Source organism: Hypanus sabinus, chromosome 6 (assembly GCF_030144855.1).
Source record: "Hypanus sabinus isolate sHypSab1 chromosome 6, sHypSab1.hap1, whole genome shotgun sequence".
Lineage (NCBI taxonomy): Eukaryota > Metazoa > Chordata > Chondrichthyes > Myliobatiformes > Dasyatidae > Hypanus > Hypanus sabinus.
In genome coordinates, this window is record NC_082711.1 from 117,265,778 (window position 1) to 117,286,395 (window position 20,618).

The 20,618-nt window shown below is 47.4% G+C and overlaps 1 non-coding gene across 1 annotated transcript; it reads right to left on the bottom strand.

Annotated features, from left to right (window-relative positions):
* Window positions 1-17,974: 17,974 nt before the first annotated feature.
* Window positions 17,975-18,046, bottom strand: trnah-gug (transfer RNA histidin (anticodon GUG)). Its single transcript has one exon. It is a non-coding gene; the product is annotated as a tRNA-His (tRNA).
* Window positions 18,047-20,618: the final 2,572 nt, after the last annotated feature.

Below are 20,618 nucleotides of genomic sequence, written 5' to 3' on the forward strand. Positions count from 1 at the left end.
CGTTTACAACTTGAGTGGCCTGCAGAAGGTTAAATACGTAGCCACCGGCTTGACGTAACTCGGATTCGAGCTGGGGTTGCTCCGGCCACGACGCAGAGTACTGACCACTATACGATCACGACTACACACATCAGCTGTGCGGAATCTGCTGTCTAAACCTTTGATATCAGTGTGACTCAGTCAATGGTTGTTACTTCCTTTGCAGCGTTTCCGCAGAGACACAAGCCTGCAGTACTGGATATACTCAGCAGATGAGTTATTGCTGGGGCAGGATAAACCGAGCAACGGACACGAAACGCTGCAGGAACTCTGCAGGCCAGTTTGCATCTATGGAAAAGAGTAAACAGTTGACGTTTTGGCCGAGAACCTTTATCAGACCCGAAACGTCCACACTTTCCTCTTTTCCATAGATGCTGCCTGACCTGCTGGGTTTTTCTAGCATTTTTGATTTCCTGGTCATCTTGCATTAGAGGTTAAGAGTTAGGCTGTGCAAATACCTTGTACTCGATACTCAACTCAATTTGCTAAGATATAAATTCCCAGATAATAAAAGGAAAGAGGATCCCTGGTGGACAGGTGAATGTAAAAGAGCTGTGAACGTGAGGAACGAGCAGTGTTACTCCTGTTCATCTTTCATACAATATAAAACAGTTCAAGCTATAGTTAGAGAAGTAGTGAGAGGGGCACGCAACATACCGCGAATGCACTGAGAAAGAGAGCCAGCTATGGAAATTTTGTGGTGATAGAGAAAATAGTGGGCGCTAGATACTTGATACATAATCGGTTTTGTGTGGTGCAGAGTTTACAGCTATTGATTCTGAAAAAGCTGAACTATTAGCAAAAACATATGTCGGTATACATTCTAAGTTTCCTAAAATCTCTAATTCTCTCATTCACAACATGCACGTCCCAGTTACACACTTCCTGTATTCTCAAATAGCAGCGTAAGATCTGTAGCAGAAAGCATTATTTAATTGATTTATCTCTGTACTTCAACCATCATTCAAGCACACAAATCATTTTCCTGTCAAGAAGAATTCACGACCATCCCATTCATACAACTAAAAGAGATGGATGAGCCGGGGCAGGAAATCAAAATCGAAATACTCTACCGCGTTTAGGGTTCAGCAGTTCTGGTGCTGCGGGTCATTATTCCTGGAAGTGTTTTGCAAACAGTTCACCTAAACTGAATCCTAACATAGATCAGTGGATAGATGTATAGAATGGACACAATATGTTCGAATATTTGTTATTGTGGGTATACCGTGCATTAAACGTGTTGAAAGTTGCTTACCTGTGCATGACGTGTAACTTCCAGCATTTCTCTGTTTTAAATATTATAGCAACACAGTTCCTCAGTTTGTCTGATGGTAGGTTACTATTTAAGAGCAAGATATTTTCTGAAATGGTTTCTAAAATGTGAATGGTTTGTAGCTTTGAAATGTTGCATGAGGTGTGGCCACATGCGAGAGACTGTGTCCCAATATGTTTCCTCAATCGCTATTGGGAGGAAGTTTGAATTAATCGTACCTTCAGAGGTAAGGATGATCAGTTTAAATAAGTTGCAACTCTAAAGTGATTTTCCAGGAGCTACTTTCTAGAAAGTTGTATCATTTTTTAAGAAGTTGTGTGACTGCATATAGAGCCATCACCAAGCAGTCCTTTTTATCATTATTCCTTTGTTCTTTGAAGACGTGGTAGCGCTCTTCAGTCTGAGATTTGACTGTTTATTTCAAGTTTTGCTGTTATATAGGAAGGTTCTGAAGGAAGACAAGTCCTCTGCATTTTAGGTTTGTTATTTCATCTGCTTCCATGGAATTGGTTTTAGAGAGACACCCAGTTTCCACAGTGGCCAGGTGGAAACCAGTTTAAAATAATGGAAATCTGTGACTCTTTATTCCGGCTATAATAATCCCAAATTTCAGAGGGAAAAGGTATTTGTGAAAATTGCTCGTTGGTGGATAGTTATATTGGAAAGCTGGAAATCGTATTTTGGAAGACTGGAAAATTTGGGGAGCAATCCAAAAGTTGTTGCTTTTGATAACAAGTCTATTTTATATCTAAATACCCAATAATTAATCAGGAGAGAGACAGTGTGTGTCTCCCTACCAGCAGACTGGCAAACTGGTGGATGTCGGTAGCAGATGCGATAACGCTGATATGTGGTGGGAGGTCCTATAACACGTTCCTGTAGATGGTGAATGGAGATGCAAACGGGACCACCGTGACAGATTGCTCAATATGTAACCATGCCACAGAAGAGCTACCATTATTACCGATCTCCTTCAATGACAAAGAAGAGCTCTGAGGGGGAAACATTTCCAGATTCTAGAGTTTTGGCATTCTGTTTTGGGGAAGCTAGGACGAAGCAATCTATTCCAACCAAACTCGCCTCATATAATTCAAAGTTTTCAAGGGCGAATTTAATATCAAAGATATATATACAAAATAAATCCTGAAATGTTTTTTCTTCGCAGCCATTCTCGAAAGCAGAGGAGTGCCCCCAAAGAATGGACGACAATTAAATGTTAAATCCCAAAGTCTTTCCCCCCCCCCCTCAACTTCCCTCCCTCCCGTGCGTAATCGGCAGCAAGCAACAATAGCTATAAACCCACCGGCAAAAAAAAAACATCGGCACCCGCTACCTGGCACGCCAGCGTGAGCAAAGCAACGGCAAAATCACAGACTTGTGCTACTCCAAAGACTATATGTTTGCCTGTCATTCGATATACCGCAGTCTTCCTCTCTCCCTGATAACAAAGAATGAAATGTCTCCTTTTGACAGCGAGAGGGGAGACATAAAAAAACAACTCGCAGGTTTACCATGCTAAAAGTCCGTTGTGTCGCTTTTTCCGAACTCTATGCTCAAAGATCTCGGGTCTGCGGGCACACAGCCTTAGATCTTCCATCTCCCACGACACACCAGTCTACTGCCCGGACACCGACCTCCAATCCACCTGCTTCCAGAGCCACGAAAGCTCGGTCCTCCAAAAGCGAACGGAGTTATTTGGCCGGGCCCTTGGCGTGCCGAACAACTCCCAGTTGTTAATCCCCGAGAGAGGGTTTCATTCCAGCAAAGAACCGAAGTCAGTGTGTAACTCCAGAACAGGGTCTTCAAAAGAACCCTGAAAAGGAAAAATAGAGATATTAAAGATGAAAATGGAGCTGCTTCCGAAAATGCAAGTAAAGGAGTCGCCTTTAACGCTCTAAATCTCTGCCAAATGCCTTAAAGAAACTCTGCCAGTCACCCCACCCCCTCCGGTGGTGTAAGTGTTTTAAATATTGGTATTTCCCGACGTACAATCAGCTTAATTCAAAGTTCTCGACAATGAAAGTGATTCCCCAGCCGAAAGGGAAGAGAATAGTGGTGCAGACGGCACAGGAGGTCCAACCAGTCAATGGGACACATCGGATGTGAACAGGTTCTATATCCTGGGAAGCCTATGTCTCCGCCGAATGGAGCTATGAAGACCCAAAACACCTCACCAGACGAGTTCTCCAGTCTGTTCTGACTGAGAACTCCCGTGACATTTTCTCTGCTCGGAACGCCACCCCTCTTCCTTTACTCCCTCCCGCTCGTCTAAAACAACGGAAACCCGGAAGGTTAAGCTGCCATTCCTGCCCCGTTAGTGTATCAGTTAGGGCGACGCTATTCAGCTGCGGGTGTTTCGATTTTTTTGAGTTCAATTCCAGCGAGGTTTGGCGTTGGAATACGTGGATTTTTCCCGGTTTCCTCCAATCCAAAGACGTACCTGGTAGGCTGATAGGTCATTATAAATGTAAGATGCTGTAAAATTTCACTGCAAATGTTATGGTTTCTCTGCAGCAGCAATGCTTGGGTTATGACTAGACATAACGCAGTTTGGAATGCTGTTGTTCATTCTTGTGAATCTGGAAGAGAGATTTTCGCGGTATTTTGCCTGGGAAAGATGAGGAGAGTAGACGCCAGCTGAGAGAATGGGTAGGCCGTCGGACGGAGTGGCCTTGGAGCGACGGTCTGAAGGGCAGTGACGATCTCACGATGTCGATGGTGGACGATCGGATTATCAGTGAGCTCCAACATTGTGCAATTGACTGTTTCATACGATTAGACCCTTTTTCTGTTTTTTCGTTCTCTTTACTAACGACGTAGCCAAAGTAAGAATTTTAAAGCTTAATCGTTATTGGCATATTGGGTACTGTTTGTTACTTCGGGGTACTGATTTGTAACAGGGGACACTTCGTGCTGCATCCATCCAAACGAGATTTCTTAAGTTTGGACGGGCCAGGGGCTATCACGCCATATATTAACCCGTTAGCCAAAGCGAAAGTTACATGAAATTGTATCGTGATTAGGTTAGGATTAATAGGGGCTCTTGGGGCGGCTCGAGCCGAAGGACCGTAGGGGTCTTAACAGCACTGAATCGCTAAAGAAATAGATATCTACAGTGATAAACGTGAGGGTGTTCGTTATCGACTACAGGTCGAGATTCAATACTGTCATGACATCAGAACTACTTAATAGGTTTTATGACTTCGGCATCAGTGACTTCTTGTGCAAGTGGATCCTTGATTTCTTCCCTTCACAGACCCCAGTCGGTTCAGATTGACACAACATCCCTGCACAATCTCAATCAGAAAAGATGCATCACATGGCTGAACGGGGGGACTTGCTGATTCCTGTCTTTTCCGGCAATTTGACCTGGTCATATTGTGGAGGCAAATTGACCAACAACGCCTCTCTCACCTTAACCCATTACTGCTGACATATCTAAACTAGTGGGTCCGCTGATAGAACCCTCATCTCCGCAGCTTGTTCAGGGAAAATCGAGGACGGTACCCAAAGTGGCATTTGTAAGGATAAATCCTAATAGATAAACGCTGAAGTGCTTTGTGCGCAAGCTCCGCCCAGAACAGGTTGTCACTTCAGGTGGTAAGGTATCCGGAACCCAGCCACATGAGTGTTCTTCCTAGGTCCTGTTTCATCCTCGCCGCTTGCGTATTGGTTTGCGGATGCCACCCGGACGACAGAGTCTCAGGGGAAACAATGAGATCAGAAAGAAAACCTTCGAAAACCTATAAGTAACCGGGTGGCTTCAATTGGAGACAACGTCCTGGGGGAAACTGTGTATCTTGAAGATGTGCTGTTACGTGAGTTTGGTGGCCTCTAAAACTGATGGTAGTTTGTGAAGTAGTATCGGTCTATGACCATCATTATTTCCCCGGGATACCAGAAGACCAGTGAAAAACATCCACGGAGCTGTGGGACCAAAGGCGATTAAGAAACAGGAGGGGCTGAGGCAGACGTTCAGAGTGTGCTTGGGGAGCTTTATTTCGTGCGCTGACGTCACACGCTGACATATTCCCGGACATCTGTAGAACGCCTGGCCACCGGTAACGTCTCCCGACCATCTCCACGGTGCGAGCCAGGCTGGAAGCGTGTCCCTAATTGAACACCAGTGAACGAATACTTTCGGAAACAAAGATATAGCCTCGAGCGACCCGAGTCCGTCCCATTTGCTGTTCGACTTTGCGCATTATTTTACATCGGATGGGCGCCACCAGAGTTTCTGCATTTTTTTTTTTAAATCCTGGGCGGAAAAGGGATTCTGAAGGAAACACAGAAGATATCTTGGAGGTAATTGGGAAGGTACTTCGTTCGCTTTTCGGGGCATTTCTCTTTGCACTTCTTAGACCAGCCCAAAACGATGCAAGTAGTTAACTTGACTGTTGGTTCGATTACAGCCAGTGACGACCCAGAATTTACCTGCCTCAGCCACAACTTCTCGAAGCTGATCCATAGCTTTGCCATCCGTTCTGCAAAATGCCGCTCAGTTTCTTATTCAGCACTCGGTTCTGGTGTTATCACTTGTGCCCTCTAGTACAGTATTCGCTTTTCCAATCTGATAACATGCAGTTCTAACTCTCTCTTAATATACCTTTATTTGCAGCTGCACAGCCTTCTCCTGTGCACCGCCAACATTGTCTGTCTTTGTCCTTTGGCTTTTGCCCTTCCCCAGTAAATGTTACCATTTACTCAATAAGCATTGAACATTTGTTTACAGATGATTGCAATGGTGTTACGGATTCAGCAACAATAAATATATGAGCGAGGCAGGGTTTTGATAACAAACAAAACGTTTATTAAACACTGAAAAACAAACCCCCAAAAGTAGACAAACCACTAGCGTAACCAGAAATCAGCAGCTGAGCGGCAGCTTAAACAGTTTTTAAAGCGATGTTGCAAAAACAGTTCTTCAAAGTAGTATTGCAAAAGTTCAAAATGCTTACAGTCCATTTAAGGAGAGACTTTTTAAACGATTTAAATTCTCTTTCACGTCGTCTTCTTGCGGTTCCCAGTTAAACTATACTTTTCCCACGAGGAATTTACGAAGATGGAAAATGAAACGGCTTAAAGGCACTGACCTTTCCTTTACAAAACTGTTCCTAATCCTTTCTGTTATTCACAGGGATTAACATGGGGACAGTCAACCAATTCCTTCCGAATGAGGATCTAAGAAGGTCGAACCTGTTTCACCGTCGAAATCGACTTTCCTCGATCTTTTAGCTCCCGAACTCAGATCTTCACTCTCCACTGATTCTCAACTGGCAGTATTAATAAGAAACTGCTGGCAATGACCTTTTAAACTTTAGGCATTAAATAAAACTCCACCTTTCAACTAAACTGCGTCATAAAATAAAATCACGCACTGGCATGAAGTCAACATGGCAAATCCAGCCACGAACTGCCCCTCCTCACAGGGAGGGGTCCTCCTTTTATACCCTGTAAAAAAACCTGTCACATGACCTCTACTGGTGGGAAAATGACGTCACTCCACCATCACAAGACCATGACCTCAAGTCCAGTACAGCTTCAACACCTGTCACGTGACAAGCACACCACTGTCACGTGTCACGGGTACGTAACAATGGCCACAGACCTGATACAGGAAATGTCCTTTCTATTGTCTGTACAAGCCCGTTGAGTTCGTCCAGCTGCTTATTATTTCTCCGCAATGGTCATCCCGATTCTTCCCTGTCAGAGACATCTCAGTACACCTTCATAAATTTCTTTTGTCACCATGTCAGTTCTGCGGACGTGTTTTGTAAGTGAAACGTAGTCTCTGTTTCTCCAGCCATAGCTACTGGTGATCCGTTGATAATTTCCAGTACTTTACCATGTGTCTCCCCGGAAACGCCGCAAAGGCAGTGGCAGTCATTGTGGCACGGGTATCAGACAATATGAGAGCAGAAACCGCACAGCCGGTGTGTGGCCGTGATCGTATAGTGGCGAGCACTCTGCGTTGTGGCCGCAGCAACATCGGTTCGAAGCGGAGTCACAGCAGGCGTGTATTTATGCATTTAGCTTTCAGTAGCGCCTGCAAATTAAATGCTTTTCTGCTGATCTTCCGTCCGCCGCTTCCCAAGGAGGCTGAGTCATCTCTGTCACCAGAAGGTTTCCCCTGTACACATTGTTATTCGAACTAATACACACCGAACCAGTCGGTGCATTTGGAACTGAACGTTCTGCGATAGATCAGCAAGTTCTGAATGTAACGATCTATGATGATTCCTGAGATGGAAGACCCGCATTGCCTCAGCCACAGCAGAGAATTTCGACTCTCTGATCCAGGCACTACCGGAGGAGAGGTGCCTTTCACCGCAGCCCTTGTACCTATGAGTTGCCTTTGCCTGATGCACTTTATTGAAAGTGCGATGCTGTGCTGATTCAGAACTCGCTTCTTCGTAATCACACTTGGTTAATGTTATATGGGTGATGAGTTAACACTGACTGATAAAGCATTTTAATAGCCTTTCCAAATTATAACTCATTCGGTTCCTCGTCGTCACTGATGTGAAGTGCTCAGACTTGCGGATTGAAAACCAGCTCAGATTGGACTGGACTCAGTTACCCTCAAGGGGAATGTCAAAAGGCTGTACAAGGTCAAAGAAAGAGGCCGAACTAGAAAGAGAATTGCATTTATAATTGTAGTTTAGAGTAAAGGAAATAAAATAGCATTTATTTATATATCCACTATTATGTAGTATTATGAGAGGCATAGGGGATAATTTGGCAATCATAATTATTTCGCTGGTGTGGAAATGGCAAATACAATGCAGCAACAATGGCAGCAACAGGAGGGATACGGAGCCTTGACACTGAGTGACGGGTTTTCATAGGTACATCTTGAAACTGGAACAAAACTTAGAACATACGGTTCTAAGTGGCCGTGAAAATTTAATTACCACACAGGCAAAGCCAGGCACCTGGCAACTAGTGCTTGTAACGCCAAGGTTCTTATGCTGCAGGTCGTGATGGAAACAAGGTGTGTCATTATCAGACATTTCCGAGCAAATGCGAAATTACCGGTCGGAACCGTGGCACAATCAAAGGAAATGAGGAGAAAATAAGGAATTAACGATCGGGATTGTGACTGATAAGGCCACAAATGTGTGCAGTTCTGGTCAGCATTAAGGAGCGCAGGAGAGCGCCACTTAGGGTGTTGCATCTATCTGCTATAACGAACAGTTGGATAAACCTGTGTTGTGCGCTCTACAACGTCGAAGGCTAAGAGTTGCCCTAAGGAAATTCAATAAATTACGATCGAATTAGTAAGGTTACTAGTTAAATGGAGTTCGCTCTAGAAATGTGGAGTGATTTTCTTTGCATGGTCCAAAGGAGGGCAGAAGACAATGTTTCTTGCGGAATTCTTAGCACTGTTGAGAAACAGAAGGAACTTAGTTTCCAAATCCATATATCATAGGATGTTGCCGCGCAAGTTGACCGGATGTTGAGGTGGATTAGACGGCAACATGAGGGACACGGAGCCTTGACACAGAGTGACGGATTTTCATAGGTAAATCTTGAAACTGGAGCAAAACTTAGAACATACGGTTCTAATCCCTTCATTAGACGGGATTGTTTTCAGGAGCCACGGCGTAAGAGACGGCTAGATTAAACTCTGTTAGACAATGCTTGGAATATTATGTTTAAGTCTATTTACCTCAATATAGAAAGGGTGCAGAAATTTTAGTGAGGGCGAAGAGCAGATTTGCCAGGATGCTGCTTCGATGTCAGACCATGTCTGATGAAGAAAGGGTGAGTGATCTAGGGGCCTCCATATTGATGTGAAGGTTTAACAAGTATGGTCCTCTGGCTGGGTTTGAACCGGAGATGTTTCGGTGAAATACCCTATTTTTGGCCAGTGGACTACCAGAAGAGACTCTGACCAGGTGGACCCAAGTGTAGAAGAGACCAGAATCGAGAACAGAAGTGAACTAGACCCTGGGTACACATGCTCAAGACTGAGCAAAATCGAACAGTAGAAAGCGAATTTCAATAGGGAAAGAAGATACAGGCGCACTGATAACTAATACAAGACTCAGGTAAAAATAATCGCACACTAATCAGGTGAAGAGGAGAATCGAATTGCAGGGGATTCTGGCGCTCCAGGTAGGCAAACCGAGGCATGACATGACCAGCAGATTTTACGCCATGCAGCTGAGGGCCCATGTCAATCCGGATGGCGATGGTGGAAGAGTCTGAACATATCCATGTCTGGGATATCCCGGAAGGGACCCACGATCTTTTCTCTGACACTGATGGCTGAGGGATAATAACTGTTCATGAACCTGGTGTTGAGGATTCTATGATCCTGTATTTTCTTCCTGTTCTCAGCAGCAACGGTAAAACGCGGTCTGGGTGGTGAGTCCTTTGATGGTGGATGCTGCTTTGCTAGAACAGCGTTCCGTGTAGATATGCTCCGTGGTGGGGAGACCTTAACCATGATGTACTGGATCGTATCCACTACTTTTTGTAGTATTTTCCGTTCAAGGTTTCTTGTGTTTTCATACCATCAGAGATGCAGCCACACATCTATATGCAGTAGCTTCTTTCCCGTGTTAACTGCTAAGGTTAATAAAATGGAAAAGACGGATAAGCTGACCGCTGATGCTTTTAAGTTTGGGGCCTCACCTGTGCCGCCGGGTTGGAAACGGGGGCTGGTGGAGAAGATGTTAAAGCTGAAAGATGATATTTCCGTTGACCAGTTTGATGTGTGTTGTTCCAGGAGCAGTCGCTGTACCATCCGGTTGACTGAGGTCACCCCGTTTAGGGAAAGATCACGGAGATTGGCCCCTGCAGACTTGGAAGACGTGAGGCAACATTTATATAGGTTGAAGGAAGCTGGGATCATCACGGATTCCCGAAGCCCTTATGTGTCCCCAATTGTAGTGGCCCGGAAGAAGAATGGGAAGATTCGTATGTGTGTGGACTATAGGACCCTGAGCAGGCGCACCGTCCCTGAGTACGGTCCCATGAGTCGAAGACGGGCTGGCCAGTCTGAATGTGCGAGGTGGTTTAGCGTGCTGGACCTGAGGAGTGGATATTACCAGGTCCCAATGAGTAAGGCCGAAAAAGAGAACACGGCATTTATATGCCCGCCGGGACTTTTCCAGTTCGAAAGTATGCCCCAGGACCAATCAAGAGCCCTTGATACCTTTCAAAGGGTCATGGAGAAGACGGTGGAGAGTGTGAAATTGCTTTAAGTGCTGGTATAGTTGAATGATCTGATAGTATTTGGATCCACCCTCCAAGAGCACGAAGCGAGTCTAATGAAGGTGCTAACAACAACACACACAAAATGCTGGTAGAACACAACAGGCCAGGCAGCATCTATAGGGAGTAGCGATGTCGACGTTTTTGGCCGAGGCCCTTCGTCAGGACTAACCGAAAGGAAAGATAGTAAGAGATTTGAAAGTAGAGGGGGTGGGGGAAATCGAAATGATAGGAGTAGACCGGAGGGTGTGGGATGAAGCTAAGAGCTGGAAAGGTGATTGGTGAAAGTGATACAGAGCTGGAGAAGGGAAAGGATCATGGGACGGCAGGCCTCAGGAGAAAGAAAGGAGGGGGGAGCACCAGAGGGAGATGGAGAACAGGCAACCAACTAAGTATGTCAAAGGTGGGGTAAGAAGGGGAGGAGGGGCATTAACGGAAGTTAGAGAAGTCAATGTTCATGCCATCAGGTTGGAGGCTACCCAGCCGGTATATAAGGTGTTGTTCCTCCAACCTGAGTTTGGATTCATTTTGACAATAGAGGAGGCCATGGATAGACATATCAGAATGGGAATGGGACGTGGAATTAAAATGTGTGGCCACTGGGAGATCCTGCTTTTTCTGGCGGACCGAGCGTAGCTGTTCCACGAAACGGTCTCCCAGTCTGCGTCGGGTCTCGCCAATATATAAAAGGCCACACCGGGAGCACCGGATACAGTATACCACACCAGCCGACTCACAGGTGGCCTCACCTGGAAGGACTGTCTGGGGCCCTGAATGGCGGTGAGGGAGGAAGTGTAAGGGCAGGTGTAGCACTTGTTCCGTTTACAAGGATAATTGCCAGGAGGGAGATCGGTGGGAAGGGATGGGGTGGACGAGTGGACAAGGAGTCGCGTAGGGAGCGATCCCTGTGAAAAGCAGAAAGGGGGGGGGGAGGGAAAATGTGTTTGGTAGTGGGATCCCGTTGGAGGTGGCGGAAGTTACGTAGAATTATATGTTGGACCTGGAGGCTGGTGGAGTGGTAGGTAAGGACAAGGGGAACACTATCCCGAGTGGGGTGGTGGGTGGATGGGGTGAGGGCAGATGTGCAGGAAGTGGGAGAGATGTGTTTGAGAGCAGAGTTAATTGTGGACGAAGAGAAGCCCCTTTGCTTAAAAAAGGAAGACATCTGCTTCGTCCTGGAAAGAAAAGACTCATCCTGACAGCAGATGCGGCGGAGACGGAGGAATTGTGAGAAGGGGAATGCCTTTTTGCAAGAAACAGTGTGGGAAGAGGAATAGTCCAGGTAGCTGTGAGGCAAAGTTAATGAAGTCGGCGAGCTCAGCACGCGTGCAAGAGGCAACGCCAATGCAGACGTCGATGTAGCGAAGGAAAAGAGGGGGATGGATACCGATATAGCCTTGGATCATGGACTGTTCCACAAAGCCAACAAAAAGGCGGCCATAACTGGGACCCATACGGGTGCCCATGGCTACACTCTTGGTTTGGAGGAAGTGGGAGGAGACAAAGGAGAAAATATTGAGAGTAAGAAGTAATTCCGCTAGACGGAGGAGAGTGGTGGTAGAGGGGATTTGGTTAGGGGTTAGGTCTGGAATCCAAAAAAAAAACCTTCGAGACCGTCTCGGTGGGGGATGGAGGTATATAGCGACTGGACGTCCATATAAGGCGGAGGGGGCCAGGGAACTTAAAATCATTGAAAAATTCAAAGCATGAGAAGTGTCCCGAACATAGGTGGGAAGAGATTGAACAAGGGGGGAATAAGGCAGTGTCAAGGTATGCAGAAATGAGTTCAGTGGGGCAGGAGCAAGCTGAGACAATAGGTCTACTGGACAGGCAGGATTGTGGATCTTGGGTAGCAGGTAGAAACGGGAAGTGAGGGGTGTGGGAACTATGGGGTTTGTGGCAGTGGATGGGAGATCCCCAGAACTGATATGGTTGGTTATGGTATTGGAGACAATGGCCTGGTGCTCCTTAGTGGGGTCATGATCAAGGGGTAAATAAGAGGTGTTATCAGAGAGTTCTCGCTGTGCCTCGGCCAGGCAAAGATCAGTACGCCAGACAACAACAGCTCCCTCCTTATAGTTTTATAGTGAGGTTGGGATTGGTGCGGAGGGAGCGGAGAGCAGAGCGTTGGGTAGGAGTGAGGTTGGAATTGGAACAGGGTGTGGTGAAGTCAAGACGGTTGATGTCCCGTCGGCAATTAGCAATAAAGAGATCCAGAGCAGGCAGAAGACCAGAGCGGGGTGTCCATGAAGAGGAGGAGGGTTGAAGACGGGAGAAGGTGTCATCGGTGGAGGTAGGAGAGTCCTTGTCCAAGAAGTAAACTCGGAGACGGAGCCAGCGGAAGAAGAGTTCAGCGTCATGGCGTACGCAGAACTCACTGAGGTGTGGGCGAAGGGGGACAAAGGTGAGGCCCTTGATGAGGACACAGCGCTCTGCCTCAGAGAGTTGAAGGTCGGAGGGAATGGTAAAGACCCGGCACGGATTAGAGATGGGATCAGAGGGGGGAGGGAGGCTGGTAGTGTCGGTGGAGAGGGAAGAGTTGGGGTGAGAGGAAGATGGAGCATCTGAGGGCCCAGGAGCTGAAGATGGGATCTGAGGGAGAGGGGATTGCCGAGTGGTGGTGGGGAAGGGGAGACGGAGACACAATCGCAGCATGTGAAGACACGGCCTAGAGCTCAAGGCTGGAGTCGCAGTCGGTGGCTGCGCAATCTCTTTGCAGCTGTCCATGTCCGTTGGAATCCGCGTTGATGGTGCTGGAGTCCGGAGTTTCAGAAACCCCTGGGTCGCTGCGGCAGCCGAGATTGACGGCCGAGGCCAATCCATGGCCGTTGGAACACACGGTGCTGGCGCTAGATTCCGGGTTTTCAATATGCCCTGGGTCGTTGAGGCAGCCGAGATCGACGGCCGAGGCCGGGGACGCGATACGAAGTCAGTGCTCTGGGGTCTGCAGATGGAAGATCTTGCGATCCTTGCAGGACGTGATAAACTCAAAGAAACGGCGATTGCACGCATGGATCCGCCGGAGGAAGAAATAAAGGGCAGGTCTATTGCAAACGGAGAAAAAGGTGTAGCGTTTATCAGCCGTGGTTTGTTGCCCTATGAAAGAAACTATCGCACCCACAGGTTGAAGTTCCTGACGTTGACATAGGCGATGGTGGATAAGCCGAGTGACTATCTCTACGGGGCCAAGTTTGAGGTGTGGACAGACAACAACCGCTCACCTACATCCTGACCTCGGCGAAACCGTACGCCGCATTTGTTGGCAGCATTGTTTGCATATGATGTCAGCCTGAAGTCCCGGCCAGGAAGCCGGAATGTCGATGCGGATGCTCTGCCCCGACGTAGTCACGAGGAACTGGAGAAGTACAAGGAGTGGGAGAGCGTTTCTGCATCCCGGCTGAAGGACATGTGTCAGTTTGGTATCACCGGGCAGACCAAGGAAACGGAAAGGCCAAATCGCGCAGTGGACCCATTGGCGACGTCAGTTGACGCCCTACCCCCGGTTTTCTGTGACCCTACTGCTCCGAATACCACGGAGCTGCCGGAGTTAAGCCCTGGGGAAGTGGCAGCTGCTCAGCGAGATGACCGGGACATTGGCACTATCTGGTACGCAGTTGAAGAGGGGGATGTGGCACGGGCGAAGAAGAAACAACATGATTCAATGTTTCTGTTACTGAGAGAATGGCCACGGTTGAGGTTGAAGAACCAAATTTTATTCCGGGTAACGTCACCCCCGGACGACCTTGGCGATGGCAACGCGTCTTGCCTGAGAAGGTTGTGCTGAAATAACAGCATGATGGCTCTGGACATTTGGGGGTGGTAAAGTCTTATGGATTGCTCTAGGACCAGTTTTACTGGACGCGAATGAGGTCGGCGGTCGGAGAGTACTGCAAATCGTTGCATACGCCAGAACGCGCTGTCTGTGCAGGCTGCTCCTTTGTCACATTGCAGAGTGCAGGATCTTTGGACCTGGTGCGTATGGACTTCCTGGCCATAGAACCCGATATCAGCAACACGGCGAATGTCTTATTCATTACCGCTACACCAGGCATGCTCAAGATTTTCCCACCAAGGATCAGAGGGCGACTACGGTGGCAAAAGTGCTATGGGAGAAGTATTCAGTGCATTTTGGCCTTGCCCGGCAGATATATAGTGACCAGCGAAGGGACTTTGAAAGTAAGGTCATCTATGAGTTACTGGACATGCTGAGAGTTGAGAAATAGAGGACCACGCCCTATCAGCCGCTGGGCGATCCTCAGTCTGAGGGATTCAATCGGACGTTGCTAGACATGCTCGGGACGCTGGAGATCAGCAAAAGGAGCAGATGGCATCTGGTTCACTCTTACAACTGTACACGCAATGAAGCTACTGGATACTGGCTGTATTATCTGATGGCTGGGCGCGAGGCAAGGTTTCCCATTGTCCTCTGTTTCAGGACTGATGCGGGTGAAATATCGCCGAAGCTTTTACTTGAAGTATGTGTCTGATATGCGGAAGTGAGGTGGGTGGGCGGCCGCCAAGCAGAATCAGGGAAATAAAAGGAGGTATGACCAGAAAGCGAAGTTCTGCCGGGAAACCGAGACCTCATAAGGAATTTGGGATTTGCTGGAAAGCACAAGTTGGCTGATCGCTGGGCGGCCACGCCCTATGTGGTGGAGGGTCAGATGCCAAACCTACCGGTTTTCCGGGTGAACCCCAAGGATGGAAGGGGGCCTGTTAAGATTCTCCAACGGAACCATCTGTTGCCCCTGGGGCAAGATGTCCAGGTAGATCGGCGGAACGTCTTAGCGGCTGCTCCTAGTACAAGGACTCTGCGTACACGCGGGGTGACGTAAGAGCCCAGCCCGAAAGAGACATGACCGTGCCCAGTGAGGGATACTGCTTCAGAGGATGATAATTCGGACGATTGGTACATGCCGGCGGTCGCTGATGCCCATGTGATGGAGGAAGAATCTCCTGGCCCTTCCCCCACTGGGTTAGACTAGTGCTGGCGTCATGGCAGTAGGACTGCCAACGTGTATCGGTTACCTCGGTGAGACGGGGCCTTGGGGCGTGCACAATGTTACGGAGGAAGGGTCTGATGGGACACCAGAGGAGTTGCCTGAAGCTGGAGATTAGGTCCTATTGTTTCTGAGGGATGAAGGAAGGGAGTGGTCAGAATTGGAAAATTTATTTAGTCCCCATTCTCCACGGAAGGGTGAAGACTCTGATTAGTCATTAGCCATTAACCCCATGGTGAACAAGGTGGTGGGTTCTCGTCAAAAGTTGAGAATTTTCTCAAGGACGACTCCTACCCCCCGAAGGGGAAGATGATTATGAGACATGGGTGCAGCAGGTCTCTGAACTGCTAGGTGAGTGGTAGTGTTCTGAGGAAGAAAAGCGACAGAGATTCGTCGAAAGTTTGAGGGTTGTGGCGACTGAGGTAGTACGAGGCGTAGAAGTTAACCAGCCCTCTGCTGCTCGGACTGAGTATCTAAAAGCATTGGAGGAGGCTTTTGGTCTGAAGGGAGCACGTACAGCTTTTAGGGGGGCGGGTATAGGAACATGCGTCAGGAGAAAGGGGAAAAGCTTTCTGAGAACCTTTGCCGGACAGAGCGACAGCTAAATTGTTTGAGGCACCGGCGAGTCATTTCGGTTATGAAGTGGATCAGATAAGGATAGACCAGGTAGCCAGGAGAGCACAGAGGCATGACATGACTGCTGTGAGTCTCCAGCATTCCCGTAGAACGCGTCCAAGCACCTTCCCGCCCCATCCTTCCTTCAGTTGCTCAGAGAGGTGAGAGAGGTGGGGGACGCATTGGACGGTGCAGTCCTCGGTGGTAGCCCCTTGTGGTGAAGCGACCGGAGCCAGATCCACTCGGGAGATAGTACATAAAGGGACTAACAGAGAGGGCCCCTCCCTGGAAGAGGGGCACTTCAGGCAGGAATGTGAACGGCCGGGAGCCTCTCGGTAGGAGACTCCACGATTGTCCCATCAGGAGGAGGGTCAGGATACCCAGTGAGGGAACGGCCTGGAGTCTCTGGGAAAACACGTTCCCAGCAATGTGCCACGGGTCTTCCGAGAGGAAGAGACCCCATCCAAGAAGGATTGGAGGGACTCCGACCCAAAGTGTCGCTACGGAGAGAGGGAATAGATGCAAAAGCCATACTCGACACTGGGTCACAGGTCACGTTAATGTACTGGTCGTTCTACGATCAGTATTTGCAGTATTTCCGCTTGAAACCCCTCAGTGCACTGGAAGTTTGGGTATCAGTGCTGGTGATTACCCGTACGACAGTATTTGTCAGTAAAACTGCAGTTATTGGAGGCCTTGGTGCTGGTTTGTCAATTGGGCACAGACGTTACATATAGAAGTGTCTGAAAGCTTTAGGTGGCATGCCGTCTCTTCGGAAACCTCTAAGGATGTAGAGGCGCCGCCGTGCTTTCATTGCAATGGCATGTACATGCTGCGCCCGGAACGTTCTGACAAATGGTAACATCGAGAAATTTGAAGATACTGACCTTCTCCACCTTTGATACTCGAATAAAGGACAGGTTCTTCTCCTTAGTTTCTTCTCACTGAAGTAGATAACCATCTCCCAGCCCCCGCCGACATTGAGTAAGATTTGGCACCACTCAGACAGATTTTCAATCTCCCTCTTATTCATCACGATCTTTGATTCGGCTAACGATAGTGTAACCTAAACAACCTTAAATATGACGTGCTAAAGGATGAGACATGTGGATAACTAAATATTATTTCATCCCCTTTTTTCCAAACTACTGTACAGGCAATAACTTTCATGATTCGGCCCCGAACTTTGATCATGCACACCTCTGTGTCCTGCACTTTGAGAATACCTGAGCCCAGCCCAATATGAGATTGATTTCAGAATTATGTCTGAGCATTTTAATTCAGTGACTGTGAGAAACGAAATGAGTTATAATTTCAAAGATAATCAAAAATTCTTTATCAGTCAGTGTTAACTCATCCCAACTCCGCCCCCATAAAACATTAACCAAGTTGGCGAAGCGCGTCCTAGGTCAGTGCTGCATCAGCACGTTACCGTTTAGTAAAAGGAGTCAGCGGCAGAGGACTCACAGACACAGCGGCTGGGGGAAATGGCACCTCCCCTCTGCCAGTGCTTGGAACGGAAAGCAGAGATCCTGTGCTGCTGCGGAGGCAATACGACTCTTTCTGCTCCTTGCATTTCGCTGTCCCGGGGTCGATATTAGCCGGTTTATATTCTGATCTTGCTGATCTATCCAAAAGTTTCAGCTCCAAATTCACCGAATCGTTTCAGGTCTATTCGTGGCGAGTGACAAAATGTTCAGGGTAAAACTATTCTTAACAGGAGACACAACTTCCTGAGGGAAGCCCTGGACGGACATTCAGCAAAGAGTAGAGCGTTTATAATTTGCATGGTCTGCACAAAGTTCAATGCGCGAACACCGCTTGCCGTGACTCGGATTCGAACCGAGGTTGCTGCGGCCACAACGCAGAGTACTAACCACTATACTATCACGGCACAACACATCAACGGTGCGGAATCTGCTGCCTAAACCTCTGATACCGGTGTGACTCAGTCAATCGCTGCTACTTCCTTTGCGGCGCATCCGCAGATAGACAAACATACAGTATCTATGCAAAAGAATAAACAGTCGACGTTTCGGCCCGAGACACTTCATCAGGCCCGAAACGTCCATTGTCTACACGATTCCATTAACGGACCTGTCTGGCCTGTTTTATTGTTTTATTTTCCCTTTAACACGGTTCGCATTAAAGTCTGTGAACTATCAACCTGCTTCAGTGTCCCTCAATCCGCACTTGGACCATATCCGCAGCTGGTGACAAATCCACACTTGCTGGATCCTTTCTGATACCATCACAACTTGCTACCCTGAAATTTGGAATCTCAACCAACGGAAAAGATCTATCTTTTTCCATAATTACTTCGACTCTAATGGTTTTGGAATCAGCAGATGCAAGAACTCCTCTACTCAAAGTTCTGACTCCTGCTCTGTCTCATTCCTTAATAGCAGATCAAGTATTGTACACTCTCTCTTGGGACATCTACGTACTGATTAAGGCAACTTTCCTGAGTACATTTGACAAACAATTTAGTCATTTTATAGTATGGTAGATCCAGTCAATAGTGTAAAGTTAACATCACATACTACGACAACCCCTTGGTTTGTTTCTCTAAGCGCCTCGGACTGCAGGGTGGTCTATAATGCAGCCCCTTTCACGTGGTCATCGCTTTTCTTTTTTTTATCAGTTCCACCCACAACGCCTCACCAGACGAGTCCTCTAGTCTGTTCTGACTGAACACTGCCGAAACATTTTCCCTGCTTCGTAACGCCACCACTCTTCCTTTAATTCCTCCCGCTCGGTCTCGTCTGAAACAACGGAAACCCGGAAGGTTAAACTACCATTCCTGACTCAGTACTGTATCAGTTAGGGCGACGCAATTCAGTTTGGGGTGTTCCGAATTTTTAGGTTCAATTTCGGCGTGGTTTGGCGTGCAATTCGTGAATTTCTCCTGTTTCATTCCCATCCAAAGACGTACCAGTTTGGCTGATAGGTGATTATAAATGTAACATGCTGTAAGGGTTCACCGATAATGTTATGGTTCCTCTGTAGCAGCCATGTTTAGGTTATGACTAGAGAGAACGGGGTTAGGAATGCTGCTGTTCTTTCTTGTGAATCTGGAAGAGAGATTTTCGCTGTCCTTTCCCTGGAGAAGATGAGGAGAGAAAACGTAAATGGAGAGAGCTGGTATACCGCCAGACGGAGTGGACTTGGAGAGAGGATCCGAAGGGCAGTGACGATCTCACGATGTCGATGGTGGACGATTGGATTATCAGTGAGCTCCAACATTGCGCAATAGACTGTTTCATACGATTGGTCCTTTTTTCTACATTTTCGTTTTCTTTACCAACCCTATATTCAAAATAAGAATTATAAAGCTTCATCGTTTAATCACATATTGTGTACTGTTTTTATTTCGGGGTACTGATTTGCAACATTGCGCAGCATCCACCCAAATAAGATTTCTTAAGTTTTTACGGACCGGGGGCTATCACACCCTCTATTAACACGCTATTCGAAGACAGAATTATCATGATTAGGTTACGATTATTAGGGGCTGTTGTGGCGGCTCGGCTCGAAGGACTGTAAGGGCCTTCTCCGCATTGAATCTCTAAACAAATAGATACCTACAGTGATAAACATGAGGATGTTCGTTATCGACTACATCTAGAGATTCAGTACTATTATACCATCAGAACAAATTAATAAGTATCGAGACTTTGGCCTCAATAACTTGTTAAGCAAGTGGATCCTCGGTATCTTCCAACCTAGACCCCAGTCGGATCCGTTTGACAACAACATCCTCTGCACAATCTCCATCAGAAAAGATGCATCACGGGGCTGAACGTGGAGACTTGAGGATCCCTGTCTTTTCCGGCAATTGTCCTGGTCTTATTGTGGAGGCGAATTGGCCAACAACGCCTCTCTCTCATCTTAACCCATTACTGCCGTCAATTCGAAACTAGCGGGTCCGCTGATAGAACCCCCACCTCCGCTTGTTGTTCCAGGAAAACCGGAAGACGTTACGCAAAGTGGCATTTGTAAGGAGAGATCCCAATAAACAAACGCTGATGTGTGTTCTGCGCAAACTCCGCACAGTTCACGTGGTAAGGTATCCCAGCCCAGTCATGTGAGTGTTCTCCCTAGGTCCTGTTTCATCCTCGCCGTTTGCGTATTGGTTTGCGGATGCAAGACGGAAGACCGACTCTCAGGGGCCCCACTGAGTTCAGAAAAACAGATCCTCCAAAGTATACGAGTAAACTAGTGGCTTCAATCGGAGACAACGTCCTGGGGGAAACTATGAATCCTGAAGATGTGCTGTTACGTGAGCTTCACGGTCTCTAAAGCTGATTGTAGCTTGAAAGTAGAACAAAGCGTCAGAACTTGAAGTATCGATCTATGACCATCATTATTACTGCATTTCCCCGAGATACCAGAGGACCAGTGAAAAATATCCATAGAACTCTGGGACCAAAGGCGATTATTAAACGGGGGGGGAGGGGGGTTGA